The sequence below is a fragment of the Brassica oleracea genome, chromosome C6 (assembly GCF_000695525.1).
Source record: "Brassica oleracea var. oleracea cultivar TO1000 chromosome C6, BOL, whole genome shotgun sequence".
Lineage (NCBI taxonomy): Eukaryota > Viridiplantae > Streptophyta > Magnoliopsida > Brassicales > Brassicaceae > Brassica > Brassica oleracea.
In genome coordinates, this window is record NC_027753.1 from 3,111,549 (window position 1) to 3,126,914 (window position 15,366).

A 15,366-nucleotide genomic window follows, 5' to 3' on the forward strand; every position below is an offset into this window, starting at 1 on the left:
GGGGGGGGGGGGGGGTTATTTGAGAAAGTGATAGCCGACTTGTTGGGGTTGATTACTTGTCCAGAAGCCGTTTCATATTTTTTGATCACTTCCTTCAGCGCCATAACACTTCTCTCGGTTGTCTTTGCAAAGAACATGGTATCATCTGCAAAGAGTAAGTGATTGATCTTTGGGCTGGCTTTGGCGACTTGAATCCCCGAGAGAGTTCCGCGACGCATAGCTGCTGCACATATCCCTGACAAGATCTCACTGCAGAGAATAAATAGATACGGGGAGAGTGGGTCGCCTTGCCGGATCCCCTGCGTCGGAGTGATCATCCCTTGTGCTTCTTCATGATCCAACCACAGAAAATGTCATGAAACCCAAACTTCTTCAACACCGCTTCGACGAAGTTCGATTCAAGTCTGTCGTAAGCCTTTCTCATATCCGTTTTTATAGCCATGGAACAATGTTTAGTTGCTCCTGATGTTTTGAGGAAGTGGAGTGTTTCATGAGTTATCATAATGTTGTCCGTGATTGCTCTACCGGGGATGAATGATGACTGGTTCTCGGAGATAATTGAGTCCAATATCGGTTGTAGGCATCCCGTTAGAATCTTGGAGATGATCTTGTAGTAGACGTTGCATATGGCGATAGGTCTGTAGTCCGCTACTACCTTGGGAGAGGTAATCTTCGGTATCAACCTGATATGGGTGAGGTTTATACTCTGCGGCCAAACTCCATCCCTGAAGAATTCGATTATCTCTTCTGTGATAGCAGGGCCTACGGTTGCCTAGTTTGTTCGGAAGAAACCCGAGGAAAAGCCATCGGGACCAGGAGCTTTGTCCGGGTGGATAGAGAAGAGTGCGTCGCAGACTTCTTTGGTAGTGGGAATAGCAATGAGGTCTGAGCTTACAGTCTCTGGTTTACGACGGATAAGGGCTTCCTCAAGTACCATAGTAGGAGACGAGTCGCTTGCTGTGAAAAGGTTGGAGAAGTACTCCAATATCACCTCCAGGATCTCTGGTTCTTCATAAACCGCTTCACCCTCAGCATTTTCGATTACGGAGAACTTGTTGATCCCACGCCTTACTCTTGTTGTAGCGTGGAAAAACCAGAGTTTTTATCTCCCAATGCTAGCCACAAAGTTCTACTTCGCTGTCTCCAATAATCTTCTTCTTCCTTGTAAGCCATCCGTAGTTCTTTGTTGATTTCTGCGATCAATGCTTCGTTTGTGTTACTGCTCGACATCGCTTGTTCCAGTCTGTTCTTTCCCTCTCTGATTTTTGCTTGACTGTTCTCATGGTGATCTTTGTTCCACTTCGAGATTGGTTGCCTACAAGCGGTGATTTTTTGTTCTATTGGTGATCTATGATGCTGGTTCCAGACTTCTCCAATAAGCTTTTTCACCTCCTCGTTCTTGCATAGTTTTTGATCGTATCTGAAGAGGACTCTTCTCTTTTTTGTGTCTGGCTCAAAATAGGATATGAGCTGACGGTGGTCTGATCCTTCGAAAGCTAGGTACGAGCATCTTCCCGTAGGAAACTCCTCAGCCCATGTGCTATTTGAGATAGCTCTGTCAAGTCGACAGTGTACCGTATGAGTATATCGGGTGCCTCTCCATGATAAGAAATTACCCGAGTGTCTTAGGTCGAAGAGGTCACATTGTGACATGAAAGTTCTGAAATCCACAAAGGACCCTTCAGTTCGTATAGTGCCTCCTTCCTTTTCACTATTGTCGATGATCGCATTGAAGTCGCCCGTAAGGAACCACGGTTGTGTTCTAGCTATTCCCAAGTTCGTGAGGCTTTGGAGGACCTGTCGTTGCTGTTGTAGTTCCGGGGCGCCATAAGTAAACGTTGCGAAGAAATTTTTCTTTTTATAGGAAACTTCAACATCAATGTAATTATCACAAGTAGATAGTACGTTCAAGTTTACACATGAGTTCCAAAACAAAGAAACTTTTCCGCAACAAACTCCGGGGGATTTTTTGTTTCCATAATAAAGATGATGTCCGGGTCAAATTATTTCTTAAGATCCTTCAATCTCTGGACTGTTATGGGATTCCCCAACCCACAACAGTTCCAGCTCAGAATCTTTAAGGAAGAGAGTTGGACGGGTTGTGAAAATCCGCCAGTTTCGGTTTTGGCCTTGATCCATTTCCCTTCCTTGCCTTTCCTGGCTTAGACGGTTCCCATGTTTCCCCTGATTCTGGGTTAGCTTGCCCTGCCGTAGCAGGTGGCTTCTGGATCAGCGGCTTCCTCTTCTGTCCAGGCTGCTTACTTCCCGCTTTGCTTTCTTGTTGTTCAGCAATACTCTGGGTTGAGTATGATCTCCTGATGCCTGGGGAGTTCTGGATTGCTTGCACCTTATGTTTCTTTGACCCCGTTCCATTAAGCACTGGTTGTTTAGAGGTGGTGCCGGATTTTCCTGGTGGTCTACCCCTTTTCCTCGGTTGGATTGGTTGAGTTGGTTCTGGAGAAACTCTTTCCACCTCAGATACCAGATCTTCTCTTGCCAACTGCCCTCCGGGGTTCTCAGTTGCCTCCAGTGTCGCATAGAATGCATGGTTGCTTCCATTTCGGTTACCGTTGGTAAGTGCATGGGCTAGCATCGTAGCTGCAGTTTCCGCCATCAAGTTGTGTGTTTCGCCTTCAAGTACCCTTTGTCTTCTTGTTTCACTCTCCACCGGGTCTGAGACATTGACGTATTGGAGCGTTACATCCTGCAGTTCATTCATGATGTTCTCATGCAATTGCACTTCTGTGTTAGTTACTACATGGTTTTGTAGTGGAGTACTGAATGGAGTGTTGATGTGATCCTCGTCGCTTAGGATTATCTTTTCCTGCCACATCAAGTTTTTGCCGTTTGTGCGAGTGCCAAAGGATAAGGACCGTCGACGTGAATCAACCCTGAGCTGGTTGACCAGAGAAGTGTTCCTAGAGGTGTTGTCTTGTCGTGGAGCTGAAGGCTTCCTCTATCTTTGGTATGAGTGGGAGTCAGTGGGGGATCGACTCTTGTGAGTTCGGGGTGTCTCCTTAATTCTGTATCGCGGTGAGGCATTGAGAGGTTTACTCCCATATGCTGGTGTTGTAGTCTTCTCTGATGGCCTCGTCCCGAAAGGTCTTCCATGTCTGTCTAGTCGCTGACTGTAGTGTCGCTTTTCCGACCACCCTATGTTGCTTTCCTGTTCCTTTGTCAGCGGGCATTGACTGGTTTTTTGTTGCCATGAGGTCCTTAGTGCAGTGGGGTGTAGCTTGATTTCGTCTTTCTGAAGCTTGTTTGAGCTCTCCGGTTTCTGGAGGTATGATTCTTGGTCACTCTGGATTTGACATTGGTGTTCGTCGTGCAGGAGGCTGTTACAGAGTTGACGGTGGTTTGCCAATTTCTCGTACTCCAGCGAGACAATAGTTTCTTCTCCAGAGTCAAACTCAACTATGGTTTCTTTTATTAATGGTTTCAGTCCATCAATAGTGACCCTGACTCGTGCTGCTACAGAAGTCAGTTCGAAGCCATCGAAGTGACCGAGTTCATTCCCGATTCTGTGGAGCATTGCTTTGTCCCAGTAATGAAGAGGCAAGCCTCTTAGCGATATCCAGAAAGGGATATGAGAAGGGTAGTTTGGAGCAATGATTGGTTCCCTGTGTTGTATAATCACCATCCAGCGGGCGTAGTGGTATGGTCTGTGGTCCACGAAGTAGTCGAGGTCTTCCTTGCATTCAAATCTTACTTGGAAGCAGCTCTGTCCCAGGTCAGAGCAGGTCACAGCTCCTTTGGCGCTCCACCTGCGAGTCAGGAACGGTATGAGCTTCCATATCTTTTGTTCCTTCGGGTTGGTGAGCCTGCCTATGAGTGTCAGTGCATTGTCTCGAATGGCTTGAGCTGTGTCGATCTCTGGGGCTCTGATACGGATGAGAGGAGCCTTTGAAGTCTGTGTGGAAATTCCTTTCCCTTTCTCTGCATAGGAGAAGCGTCGAGCGATTGTAGTTTGTCTGAAGTTCGTGCTTGAAGGAGGGTCGCTGGGGTGAATGACAAGGGTTTGAGCTTCCCGTGTGTTGCTGGTGAAATTGGTCGAAGCTAGTGCCTTTAAAAGGGTCCCCTAAGAAGCTGAAGCCGTTTTGGTGGTTAGAAGAAGCGGCTTGCAGAATTGTTGATGTTCCTGTGGCTAGATGAAGCGGAGTAGAGTAGTTCTGCCATGTCTCACCGTTGAACGGGGGTGGTGCGCCGGTGGAAAAGCGGACCCTCCGACCAAAGTCAGGGGTTGAACCCGGGGAGTTTTTTCTCTAGTGGTTTCAGATTTGAAAAAAAAACAAAGGAGAAATGGAACCGGGTTGGTGGAAAGTGTCAGGATTGGTCAGTGACAAGGGAGAAAGCTAAAACAAGTAATTTCGGTTAAAGAAAACCGTGGGAAGCTAAGCAGCTGGTTTAGCTTAACCTCCTAGAATTTCGTGCCTGAGAGAGAATTTCTTTTTCGAAGAGGAATTCTCCAACTTCCAACTTTAATTAATTTCTCTGTGAGATAAGTCTACAATTCAACTAATATATTAATCTATCACAAAACAATTCTATTACAGTTGACAAAAAATTTTCACTTCAAAACATCTCTACGAAAGAAGTATACATAATCAGTATTATCCTAATATTAAATTATCATAATTAGAAAGATAAAATATATACTAATCTATCTATCTATATATATAAAGTAGACTTTTCTCTCTTCTTATGACATGTGGAAGAGGGGTTTGTTGACATGTGTCCACTTTTTTATCTTTTTACATTTTAGATCCTTCTTCTTTTAGATTATTACAATTTGGTTCACTATTTTCTAATTATATACTATCTAATCCTTCTCACACTAACCATCATCATTTGAAGTTTGATAATCTATTTTATTGTTCAAAAAATTGCAAAACGAATAAAGAAATAAGTAAAAAAATATAAATGTATTTTAAATATTTAATTTATTCACAGCTAAAAATAACATAAATTTTTGCTAATTTATTATTTTTTACTATTTTCTATTATTTCATTTACAACTATATATTTATCTTAATATTAACCAAACTAAAGCAGAACACATAATCTAAACATAAAACCTCCATAATCACAGAGAAAAAAATGTCAAAATAACACTAACTCAATAAAGGTCGAGAACTCAAAGGCGATCAAGAACGAAAACTAACTTACCCCACTTTATCATAGAGTGTCTTGGCCAGAACAATCAAAAGTCAGTAAAATGTAGAAAGATAATCTTGAGATAAACCAATCCCTCAAACACAAATGAGCATGATCAAGGACCAATGCAAAGAATCAAGAAAGCGGGTTAGAGGAAGAATAATCAACAGAAGGCCAAAACCACCACGAAGCAGGAAGAGACATACATAACGAACGAGGAAAAGACAAACATAACGAACGATAAGCTCAACCAGCAGCTAAGAGGTAAGAAGCACCTCACAAACTAAACAAGCACAAACAAAACGCCTATGCCGGTGAAGAACCACAAAGCTCGGGATAGAAGGGACCAAATTTCCAAGAGACTAATACCGCACACTTATACTAAGGGAAGCAAAGGAAGAAGAGAACAACATGAGTGTGGGAGAACGGAAGCCAACCCCCGAGAAACATGAGCCCAGACTTGAGACCAGAAACAATCTTCCAAATCTACAGAGCATACCCGGATGAGAACATTATCCAAACCTGGAGTGGCAAACATGGCAAAAGAGAGAGTCACAGAGACGCAAGCAGCGATGAAAGCTGCAACGAGATGAGGGAACATAAATGGAAAGGTAGACAAAACAAAATCATCAAATCGTGGAGCCGTCCTCGAGCTATAGAAGTCAGATCACCAAAAACCATATCTTGAAAACCAAGACGAGAAGGGAGTATCAATGGTAAGCCAACGACGAAGAAAACAACTTTAAAGACGACTAAACTCTGACCCAACCCAAAGAGATGCAGTTCATAACATCAGCTAAAATCTAAGGAAGAAGAGGAGCATCCAATATTGAATGGAGCAGCCTAAAACGACGCTAGAAACAACCGCACAACTGGGAACTCCTAAACCCGATTTACAACAAATACCAGAAATCTCAAGGTGAAGAAGATGATAAAGAACAAGAGCATGAGGTGAGTCTTTTTCGGTGATGATGAGAAACACCGCATACCAGAAAGGTAAACAAAATACATAGATGTTGAAGGCTCAATTTCAAAATATGGGAAAAAGACAAAAACATCTTGAAAGTTATAATGTTCAAAAATATAAAAAAAATAAAAGACAATTTTGATGATGAAACCGTTAATCTTAGAATCAACAAATGCATAAATGCAAAGTTATTGAAATTCAATATATTTTTACACTAGAGACTCACTATACTACTATACAGAAAAAACACATTATTGAAAAAACAAAGACAAAATATATTAACATATCACTATTACTACTACATAACACAATAAAAACACCAAATAACGTTCTTAACAAATAAAAGTGATCACATAATTACATTATCCAAAAAATCATAGTTTTAAAAACAATAAAATAATATTCCGCGCTTCGTGTGTAAAATGCACATATTTTCCCAGTGTTTTGTGTGTAAAATGTACTGATGTTTTTGTCAACAAAGAAAAGAGATCGAAAACAAAATCTATTTTAATGATTTTGAAACATCTTCTTAACATTAAAAATACTTTCCAAAATTTAGCCAATCTCCCAATTATATATCCTATTGGCTATTGTGGGTTTTTGGAAGTCCTTTTAAAAATTAAGTCATAAGGTTTAAGCCTATGACTACTAGTTGGATCAAAGATGTGGTTAGTAAAATTCATAATAAATTAAGTGCTTCCATTTGTTCCAAAAAAAAAAAGAAAGTAATTTTATAAAATTAAAGGAGTTTGGAATAGTTTGGCGTGGATACTTTGGTGCTAATAAAATAAAGAAGAATCCATGATGATACATTTTCATTTTATAAAAATAAATGTTGTTATTCTGATTAGGCATGCGAAAGGTGTGGAGAGAGGAAAAGGGATGCTGTTTTTCTTAACAGGGCACGATACGAAGACTCCAGGTGGCTTGCCCATTGAGGACGGAATAAGCTGGTACCTAAGGAGCGACTATTTCAAGAACTGGCCATCTACTTGGTTCTACTCTTATACGAGTCCTGACGAAGTTATGTTAGGCAGTGACCTCAAGCAAAACCTTTACTGTCATTTGCTATGTGGTCTTGTCCAAAGAGATGAGGTCACGAGAATTGGTTCCACATTCGCTTCAGGTATGGTCAGAGTAATCATGGTTCTTGAAGATTCTTGGAAGGAGCTGTGCTCTAATATTCGATCAGGTCATCTCAGCGAGTGGATCACTGACTCTGGTTGTCGAAACGCTGTTTCTATGGTTCTTGGAGGTCAGCCCCGTCCCAAATTATCAGACGAGATTGAAAGTATATGCAGCCAAAAGTCTTGGAATGTGTGAATATTAGTAAACGTGTTGTTCTTATTCAAAGGTATTTATATAAACTGTCGATAGCTGACTTATCGGATGTCAAGCTTATCATATCTCAATACATTATCTCTTAAGGTCTAATGTATATCCTAGATAAATACTATCTTTATCTAATACTCCCCCTCAAGTTGGAAGTGTGAAGATTTCGAACACCCAACTTGAACAATAGATTCTCAAACTGAACTCTCCCAAGCGTTTTGGTCAATACATCCGCTAGCTGCTCATTAGTGCGAACATGGACTGTAGATATTAGACCAGCTTTTATCGCATTCCTTATGTTATGACAATCAGATTCAAAATGTTTAGTTCGCTCATGGAACACCGGATTAGCTGCTACATATATGGCGGATTTGCTGTCACAATATAGTTTAACAGCTCCTTTAGGTTCGAAACCCAAGTCTTTTGCCAACCTTACGAGCCATTTGATCTCTCTCGTTGCCTCAGACATGGATCTATACTCGGATTCGGCTGAAGAATGCGACACCACATCTTGTTTTTCAGTCTTCCAAGAGATAGGGGACCCTCCAACGAGAGTAACGAACGAACTTACTGATCTGCGGCTAGTAGGGCACGAGTTCCAGTCAGCATCGCAGTACACCGATATGCTGAAATCAGAACTAGAACTCAGCAGAATCCCTTGACCAGCCGTCCCTTTCAAGTAACGAACCACACGCAGGGCAGCTTCCCACTGATTCTCTCTTGGTGTCTGCATGAACTGCGACAAGATATGGACAGCGTAGGTAAGGTCTGGCCTTGTCACCGACAAATATATCAAGCGTCTTACCAACAGTCTATACTTCCTTGCATCTTTTAGAAATGCACTTTTGTCAGTCCCCAACTGATGTCTTTGTTCCATTGGTGTCGCCACTGGTGTGGCACCAAGCAGACCCGTTTCCTCAATAATATCAAGTGCATATTTACGATGGGTAAGCATAAAACCTTCCTCTCCTCTTCCAACTTCAATCCCTAGGAAATACTTGAGTTTCCCTAGATCCTTCATACGAAAGCAACGTCTAAGATACTCTTTAAATTTAGTAACCAACTCCATATCATTGCCACACACAATAAGATCATCGACATATATCAGAACCTTCAACTCCAAACCATTCTTCTCATACGTAAACAATGAATAATCTGAATAGGAATGATGAAACCCATACTTTTTAAGTGAATGTGTCAACTTTGCAAACCAACATCTAGGCGCTTGTTTCAGGCAATAAACAGCCTTATGTAATCGACAAACCTTTCGTGGATCAGGATGACGAAAACCTTGCGGTAACTTCATATAAACTTCTTCATGCAGCTCTCCATGGAGGAAAGCGTTATGTACATCCATTTGATGCACTATCCAGCCTTTCCCCACAACAACACGCAGCAATCCTCGTATTGTAGTCATCTTGGCTACTGGGGCAAAGGTTTCATCATAGTCCTCACCTTCAACATGTCGATTACCCAATGCTACCAACCGTGACTTAGGTCTCTCGACAGTTCCGTCTGCATTGTATTTATATTTAAAGATCCACATATTCCCAATGGCAGTCTTCCCAGGTGGCAGATCCACAATGCTGTAGGTCTTATTTATTTCAAACGCTTTGATCTCACTTTTCATTGAATTTCTCCAAATCTCATATTGAACTGCCTCCTTGAAGTTCCTTGGTTCAACTTTTTTTGTCACTGCTGCTAAGAAAGCTTGATGCGCAGGTGAGAAATTCAAGTCAGATACAAACTTATCAAGTGGATATGGCATACCTTGGACCATACTAGACTCGTTGGAAGCCGCGATGAGAGTGTGATGGGGGTCTGGATTCTGCAACATTCTTCCATTGTACAAAAAGTAATCATTAAACTTTGCAGGTCTCTGTTTATCTCTCTCTCCTCTGCCTAGTTATTGCGTTGTTGGCCTATTCTCCATTGCCTCAGTAGCTGGTGTTGTATCCACAACAACTGCTTCATGTGTATTTTCAACATCTACATGATCGTGGTCACTATTTTCTTTCTCTTCGGTGACAATATCTATTCCGCTATTTCCATAGAGAGGAACTTCACATGTACTCCCCCTGTCCTCTGCAACTTCGACAATATGCCAGTCATCATCAGACGACATCAGTCCTTCATGTTCAATCGTACGAACTACACCCTCTTTAGCCGTTGGAAACACATCCTCCTCGAAAACTACATCTCTTGAGACAAAAAAACTCATTCTTATCTATGTCATACACTCTCCATCCTTTCTTTGCAAAAGGATAACCAACAAATATGCAATGTCTACTTCTAGTCCCGAACTTGTCTTTGTCTCCCGCGTTGCGATGGACATAACAAGAAACACCAAAGACTAGGAGATGCTCATATGATGGCTTGTGTCCAAACAACACTTCATGTGGAGTAAGCCCTTGAAGAATCTTTGTCGGGGTCAGGTTAATCAAGTAAGTTGCTGTTGAGATCGCCTCACCCCAGAACCGAACTGGCATTCCTGCTTGGAACAATAAAGCCCGAGCCACATTCAAAATATGTATGTGTTTCCTCTCCACTCGTCCATTTTGTTGTGGAGTTGCAACACACGATGTCTGATGTATAATTTATTTCTCGTTAAAGAACGAGCCCAAACATGTAAACTCACTACCATTATCACTTCTCACCATCTTTACAAGTTTGTTAAACTGTCTCTCAGAGTACGCACGGAAATTTTGCAGTACTGTTCGAACCTCCGACTTCGCAAGTAAGAGGTACGTCCAAGTTGCTCGAGAGAAGTCATCCAGTATAGTAAGAAAATATACTGCCCCATTAGAAGAAGGCACTCTGTATGGCCCCCAAACATCAACATGGATTAAACCGAAACAAACTTCTGCTTTATTCAAACTATCAGGAAAAGAATCTCTTGTTTTCTTAGCCCTATAACACACGTCACAAAGACTAGAGCTAGCATTATTACCAACACCAGAAAACATAGGTAAATCACAAAGCACAGAAAACGCAGGATGTCCTAGTCTTCGATGCCACAGCAGATGATTGACATTCTTAGTAGTCTTGTTGACCCGATCTGACTTGACATCTCTGAAATAGTACACCCCATCACGTTCCTCACCAGCTCCAATCATAGTCTTCGTAGAACGGTCTTGTAGAAGACAAATCGCATCAGTAAACAACGCAAAACAGTTCATGTGCTTAAGTAATTTCGAGACTGAAATCAATGAACAATTTAAGTCTGGAACATGAAGAACGTCTTGTAGCAACAGTCGATCAGACAAAACCATTGTTCCCAGACTCGACGACTTTGTGACACTGCCATCAGCAAAGCCAACATTACACGGAGTCGTCTCCTTCACGTTTACCAGCAATGAGACATCACCAGTCATATGATGCGAAGCACCTGTATCAATTATTACTTCTCCAAGGTTCTTACCAGACAACTTATCTGCAGAACCACTCGGTCTGTTTTGAATGATCTGAGTAATAGCCTTTAGTTGTTCTTGAGTGAGATCAGAGATGGTTGAAACATGAGGCGATGTTGCGTGAGCTGTGTTAGCTGTTGCGCCTCTCCCACATCCTGCGCCTGAGCCGCGACCACTCCCTCTGCTGAAGCCGCGACCATGGGAAGCCGCGACCATGTGAATATTAGTAAACTCATTGTTTGATATATCTTAGCTCTGATACCATGTGAATATTAGTAAATGTGTTGTTCTTATTCATGACTTTACAAAGGTATTTATACAAACTGTCGATAGCTGACTTATCGGATGTCAAGCTTATCATATCTCAATACATATTTATCTCTTAAGGTCTAATGTATATGTATAATGAAGAAACAATGGCCACAAACCTTATATGTTGAAGCTATTGCTACAGGTTCAATGGCACAATATGTCCCTACACTGAAACATTACTGCGGTGACTTGCCTCTTGTTTCAACATTTTATGCTTCTTCCGAGTCAATGTTCGGTATTAATACTGATGATCCTTTGTGTAAACCTGAAGACACCTCTTACACGCTCATTCCCAACTTATCTTACTTCGAGTTTATACCAACGGAGGGAGGCAATGGTGATGTCGTGGACCTAGCAGACGTCAAACTCGGCTGTTCTTACCAGTTATTGGTCACAAACTTATGGGGTTTGTATAGAATGAGGATCGGAGATATTGTTAAGGTGACTGGATTCCACAACAAGGCACCTACGTTTAGGGTTATAGGACGAGAGAACACGTTGTTAAGCATTGATACGGACCGGACAAATGAAGAATACTTGTTCAAGGCAATAAATCGAGCAAAGCTGGTTCTTGAGTCATCAGATCTAAGGCTTGTAGCTTTCACTAGCTATGCTGATATCTCCAGTAGTCCGGGTCACTATGTGATATATTGGGAAGTAAAGGCTAAAGAGGAAGACATAAAGGACCTTTATGAAAAGACATTCTTGGAGTGTTGTTTAGTAATGGAGGATACCTTTGATGAGGAATACATGTACTGTCGGTCTAACGAATTTATAGGGCCTCTCGAGATGAGAGTAGTGGATGATGGAACGTTCGATTCTCTTATGAACTTGTCCATCTCAAAAGGTGCTTCGATTACTCATTACAAGACTCCACCATGCATCACATCTGAAGAGGGCTTACAAGTATTGGAGACAAATGTGGTTGCTAGATTCTTCAGCACTCTTAGAGCATCTCATGTGCTTAAGCCATGACATATATGGTCCAAGAAACTGGGGAGAAATGTGTGTGTTTTATCTGTATTATCTTGTTTTCTTCTTACTATCTTTTGACTATTTACTTCTTGCTTCATTAATAACAAACTTGATTTGGTATGCAATTATATGCTTTAAGAATTCTTGAATTATTATTTTTAGTTCTTGCTCTTTATCTTTGTTTTACTTACTTTTTATTTGAAATTCATTTTCTAATAACACAGTAATCTATAGCTTGATTAGATCCTCGAAGCTTCGCATGAACATATTTATGGGGTTTTTTTTTTGTTGAACAGCAGATAACGGATTTTGATAATAGGCCTTAATGATTTCACTAGATCTCGATCCGCGCAACCGCGCGGATGTTTGTTTTCATTTATTTTTATATAAATATTTTGTTTTCAATTCTAAATTGGTATATATTATAATGTATATGAGGTGTTTCTATCACTTTTTAAAACATAATAATTTTAACGTATATTTTTTTTTATTGAATTGGTTGTTTCAAACTTTCACAAGTTATTAAAAAAATTAAACTTTTATCTTCATAAATTTATATTATCGAATATATGAAGGTTGTTCAAACATAATAATATTAGAGTATACTTGTTCTCCATCAAATAGATTGTATCAAACTTTCACATGTGTTTATTTTTTCTTATATATTTTTTTGTTTGTTGGATTAGTATTTCATTATTGAATAAATAAATAGAAATAGAATTTGGAAAATATTAAAATATTATCATCTCCAAAGATAATCAAACATTTCACAAAATAAGAAAGTTAACAAAAACTAAACTTAAAGCATCGTGTATAAATTTTATAAAGAATTTAATTAAACATTTAATTATATTTTGTAAATGAACTATATACAAAAGACAAATCAATGTGAAATCAGTTTAGTTTTAAAAATGTACATGATTAGGTGTAGAAGTCTCGAGAAATATTTTTTCTCCTTGCAGTCTCTTTCAAATACGATGGTACATGAAATGGAAGTAGAGTAAGAGAGTTTTCTGATCACTTTTTTTTTGCTTGGAAATGATTGATAATTATTTAATTCTTATAATGTAGCAATATTGTGTTATAGACATATTATTTAGTTTCTATAATCTAGAAAGTGAGTTAGTTAGACATAAAATAATGATTAGATTAGAGATTAAATGTAACATCACTTTCTAGTAATATGTGCATTAGATCTATTTTTTAAAAAAATCACACATGAATCAAAGTTGTGACTTTTGTTTTAATATATAAGATGTTGAACATTTTGAGAAAAATATGTATACTAATTTGAAACCCAAACTTAAAATTTGTGCTGAAGAGCCAATCAAATGGCAAAAGGAAAAATATAATATTTTTAAAAAAATGAATTACTATTGGAGACAAATGTGGTTGCTAGATTACACAAACAAACAAAGTTTCAGTTGAGAATATTTAAGAAAATAGCAAATAAGAGTGTCAAAGCATATTTTTATATTTTCTAATAATAGCAAATAACATAATGATACAATTATACATCAACTATATTTTTCTAAGCATCTGTCAAAAATTAGTGAAATAAGCTGGAAGGATGCATAGATATATGTTTATAATTAGATCGTCATTTTGTAAAAAAAAAATTATATATTTCTTTTATCGGGAATTGCACCCTTTAACCAGAAAAAGCATTAATTCATCGGATAACCATACTGAAACCATGGTTCATAAATATTATATGCTCGTTCCGTTTCTAAAATATCTATGTTTTAGAATTTTTACACTTTTTAATAAAGCATATTAAAACTTAATTATAAATGCATAGTTTTTTATAATTTTATATTTTCTATATTTTAAACCAATAAAAATTTAATAAATGCAATTAATGTCACAATTTTTCATTATTAGTTGACAAAAATTACATTGGAAATATAAAATATGTATCTTTTTGAAACAAAAATTTTCTCTAGAATATAGATATTTTAGGAACAGATGGAGTATTATACTATATTCTGACAAAATGCCGTTTGGCAGACGCATTTTATTAGATCTATTCTATTAAAAAAAGAACATGACCTATTGATATAGATGTGGTCCAACTATTTTAATACAATTATTGAAACTTCTTATTAATAATTTAAGAAAAATATTATGCAAAAAAACAACAAATTGATAAAAAACACAAATCTAAAAATTAAATTTTTAAAAAAATATAAAAACAAAAATTATACCCACCTTTAAAAGGGCGGGTTAGAATCTACAAATCTCCTGAGAAAAAGATAGAACCCTTAGCTTATTTGGATGACGAACTCGAATGTCGGTGGGGTCTTTTGTGTTACGGATAGGAGGCACTCAATCTTGGGAGCCGAACTCATTACTGTATGGATTTGAAGAGATATAATGCATACTGCTCTTGAGAACGCACTACAAGAAAACATCAATATAGTAACTATTTCTGCAACTCTAGTCTTTAGTTGCAAATATATGTAACCCATCTTTAACGATTTTTCAACAGTTTTGCAACTACAAAGAAAACGTCTTAAATAAGTTGCAAATGTGTAACCAAATTTCGTGGTTGTAAATGAGTTGATTTATTGTGACGCTTTTGAGACATATTTGCAATTCTATTGCGAAGTCGCAACGTAGTAGCAATAAGGCAACTAAAGGGCAACCACGTTTGTTGTTGGAAAACCGGAGTTACAGATTAGTTGGAAAGATATTTAAATGTTGTAGTTGCAAAATTGTTGCATTTTTGTTGTGATGAATTGTAAAAAAGTTGGTGTACACATGTTTTTTTGCACGGCGTTAGGAAGTATGTACAACTAACTTTAGCAACTATTCTTTTAGTAGTTGTAAAATAGTCTCAAGTATTTCTCTATTTAAATCAATCGTCCATTCTCTTCTCATTTGTCCGAACAATTATTAAAAAAACATTTTCTTTGACGGTTTTTTATTGAAACAATCCACTGTTCGATCTTTGAAGGAAAATATAGTCATAATATTATGTAATTTGGAGAAGATCTTCCCATCTGCTTTCTTTGACGTCATGGAACACTTAGCTGTACATCTCCCGTATGAAGCTGAACTAGGCGGTCCTGTGCAATATAGGTGGATGTATCCATTTGAAAGGTTTTTCAAAAATTAAAAAGCAAAGCTAAAAAAAGAAGATATCCTGCAGGATCGATTATCCAGTCATATATTAATGATGAGATATCTTATTTTTCGGAGCACTACTTTGCC

General features: G+C 38.6%; 1 pseudogene; it reads left to right on the forward strand.

Annotated features, from left to right (window-relative positions):
• LOC106300123 overlaps positions 1 to 12,150 on the forward strand; it is a 77,787-nt pseudogene extending 65,637 nt beyond the window's left edge.
• The last annotated feature ends 3,216 nt before the right edge of the window (positions 12,151 to 15,366 follow it).